The sequence below is a fragment of the Saccopteryx bilineata genome, chromosome 2, assembly GCF_036850765.1.
Source record: "Saccopteryx bilineata isolate mSacBil1 chromosome 2, mSacBil1_pri_phased_curated, whole genome shotgun sequence".
NCBI lineage: Eukaryota > Metazoa > Chordata > Mammalia > Chiroptera > Emballonuridae > Saccopteryx > Saccopteryx bilineata.
The window spans coordinates 389987025-389990803 of record NC_089491.1 but is presented as its reverse complement, the minus strand read 5'-3'; positions in this window follow the sequence as shown (position 1 = coordinate 389990803).

Sequence of the window (3779 nt, the reverse complement as noted above, 5' to 3'; positions counted from 1 at the left end):
CACGGTTGCCCCACTTCCATTCCTGCCTTTCTCTGTCTAGAGACTTCTTCTTCATACTTCAAAACCCAGCTCAGACTTCACCTGATTCAGAAAACCTTCCTTGACAGCCCCGGGCAAAGTTCATGGCACGCCCCTCACTTTCCGACCTCCACACCTGGTAGGTCCTCCTGCGACTGCATCTGTCCAGGGGTATTAGCAATGACTTTTAACAGGAAGGTCCTCCCACTCACTTGTAGGCTACTGGGAGACATCTGTGTCTATAACTCATTATCTTTGTAATTCTAGTTTACTAATTTTTGTATCATGCATTATATCATAAGCCAGGGGTCTCAAACTACGGCCCGTGGGCCGCATGTGGTCCCCTGAGGCCATTTATCCGGCACCCACCGCACTTCCGGAAGGGGCACCTCTTTCATTGGTGGTCAGTGAGAGGAGCACATTGACCATACCATTAGCCAAAAGCAGGCCCATAGTTCCCACTGAAATACTGGTCAGTTTGTTGATTTAAATTTACTTATTCTTTATTTTAAATATTGTATTTGTTCCCGTTTTGTTTTTTTACTTTAAAATAAGATATGTGCAATGTGCATAGGGATTTGTTCATAGTTTTTTTTATAGTCCGGCCCTCCAACAGTCTGAGAGACAGTGAACTGGCCCCCTGTGTAAAAAGTTTGGGGACCCCTGTCATAAGCTGTCCTTCGACATGTGTGCATGTGTGTGTGTGTGTGTATTTTATTTTTGATCTTCTGCAAATAGATTGTGAACTTGAGGGTTTTGGCCACGTCTTCCATTCTTCAGACGTACCAAGGCATCTTCCACGCAGCTGCCCAAAGACTCGTTGTCACAGGGGTTGCTGGGTGTTTCCTGTGGTGCAGAGCTCAGGAGCTGCTTTGTGCAGCCTCATCTCATTCCGGGCCTGATACATCAGACACTTTCCAGAGATGATGATGAAACCTCTCTGGTTCATACAGTCTGCTTTCTCTTCCAAATGTGTGTGTGTGTGTGTGTGTGTGTGTGTGTGTGCGCGCGCGCGCGCACGGGTAACAGGTCGCATTCTGTTTCCTAATTCCTCCCTTCGCGCAGCACGCCTGCCATCTCCCCCACACCCCAGAAAACAGAATGGAGGCCCATAAATCCCTGACCTGCTTCAAGTGACCTTACAAATCATGCCTGCCTCGTACCATTAACCCGGGACTCCTATTATGGCGAAGGAATGGTGAGGCGCTACCCCAGCATGCAGCAGGGGCGGGGAGGGTGGGGACGCTGGGGGCGGGTCCTGGCACCACTGAGTGGACCACGGTTGTTCAAGAGCTTTCCGAACCTCTTCTTCACCGTGTCCCCCCACCCCCGCCCTGTGTCTGGGGCTGCGAGGCAAGGAGCGGGGCTTTCAGTTGTAGAGGGCGCTCTCTAGAAGGAGTACATGTCTCTCTCTCTGAAAACAACACGACCCACTCAGGGAACGGGAGCAGCTGCGCTCAGAAACTGACATCTGACTATGAAAATCTGTACATTCTGACTGACAGGGTCCAAAGAGGGGGAGTTCCAAGTGCTATTAAAACCAGCTATGATAACAGTAGAGCCAATTCACAGTGGGAGGCTTGTGAAAGCAGCAGGACTCTCAGCTGTCTCTGGAAGCCAGGGTTTGGCAAAAGGCGGCTTAAAAATCATCTAGTTTAGCCCTGGCCGGTTGGCTCAGCGGTAGAGCGTCGGCCCAGTGTGTAGAAGTCCCGGGTTTGATTCCCAGTCAGGGCACAGAGGAGAGCGCCCATCTGCTTCTCCACCCTTCCCTCTCTCCTTTCTCTCTATCTCTCTCTTCCCCTCCCGCAGCCAAGGCTCTATGGGAGCAAAGTTGGCCCAGGTGCTGAGGATGGCTCCATAGCCTCCGCCTCAGGTGCTAGAATGGCTGCGGTTGAAACAGAGCAACACCCCAGATGGGCAGAGCATTGGCTCCTGGTGGGCATGCCGGGTGGATCCCTGGTTGGGAGCATGCGGGAGTCTGTCTCTCTGCCTCCCTGCTTCTCACTTCAGAAAAAAAAAAGTCATTTAGTTTAGCCAATGGCAGAGGACCGCTCAGATCCGCTGGCGAGTTCAGCAGCCAAATTCCTTCGACTTGAATGAAGATGCCATTGAACGGAGTTTTAGAGAGACTGACCCAGCACCTCCCAGACGTGGACCCGTGTGATCCTTAGGCAGAGTGACAACCTTTGGTTTGCCTCTTCTTACACGATTTGTTTTCATTAAGATTTTTTTTTTACTAGTTTTAGGTTCCCAACAGGCACCTCCTTCCCCATCGTCACCACCTCACTGGAGAGGTGCCTTGATCACAACTTACGAGAGACCACATTGACACGTCAGAACCACCACACCCACAGTTTGTCCTTTCAGGCTCAGCCCGGTGTTGCACGTATTCTGTGGGTTTAGATGAATGCATTATGACGTGGACCCACAGTGACTGTATCCCACTGCGGAGTTCTGCTGCCCTGCAATCCCTCATGCCTCTCTTCCTCGTCCCCGGCCCCCCGCAAGGGTTCCCGTTTCGCAACTGCACCGTTTTCCACAGGCTTCTTGTCTCCAGGGGCAAACGTCCTTTTAACTTTTTAAGCCCCGCTCTGCGTACTTTCCTTTTCTGACCCTCATAGCAATGTGTGAGGTAGTTGGGACACTTTTTTGACAGCTAGAGTAACTGATGTCAGAGAGAGGGCACTGACTCACTGGACATGGCCCCTGAGGTGGACGCCAGGCCGAGTCTTGGGTCTCAAGGCTTCCGTGCGACAGTCCTTTCCGGGAGCTCAGGCCGTTTCCGGTTTGACAGGTGACTCAGAAGCCTGGTCAGATTTCCCTTCCTGGGTACACATGGCTTTCGACAGGTGGTGTTATTACCCTGGCTGGTTGGTGTGCACTTCAGGGAAAATTTACACATCTCTACATTGCTTCCTGACTCATGCAGTATTCTTTTTATAGCACATTGCTAATTTCTCTTTGTTTGTTTGTTTGTTTGTTTTTCCTGGACAATTCTTTATTACGAACTGACCCTGGTACTGACCCATGCCATAGAAAAAATAAAACTACAAAACCCAGGATTTTGTTACATTATAATTTAAAGCTAAAAAATGCAAACCGTGTGTCTAAAACTTTCAAGATGTGAAACTGGGGTAACTTTCAGTATTCTTGAGAGAAAATTGATTAAAAATTGATTGAGTGAGGAAATAAATACATGCAAAGCACTTGGGACAGAACCTGGTACACCGGAAGTCCCCATCAAAGGAGATCCATGATGATCACCAGGGCGGTGGTGACGGCACCAATGACGTTCGTATATATGCCTTGACCGACCCGTGTACAGGTAAACTGCTCTACAAATGCTACGTGTTAGAGTCCTTTGGGAAATGGATCTTTTCTTGTGGTGGAAACATCCAGGGCAAGTCCAAAGCAGTTTTGAAAGAGTCAACATCTTTTAAATAGCCTCGGGTCACATCAGGCCTGGTTGTCCTTGCAGGACACCCGTGCCTCAAGGGTGGACGTGGTACCGCAGGTGAGGGAACAGCGGCGGAGGGATCCCACCCTCAGACCTCCGAGTTGCAAGTTGGGATTGTCTGGCATCTGAGCTTTTTCTAAAGATTGCACGGGAACAGTAAACGTGGACTGATCCATGTTGAAGTTAATCACAGTACCGGGAACAGTGATAGGCAATTTTGAGGGATTTAGACGGAAAGTGTTGTTTTTGCCCCTATTTGAAAAGAAAAGAAAACCCCTACAAATTACTATCGACGTGGGTAGAG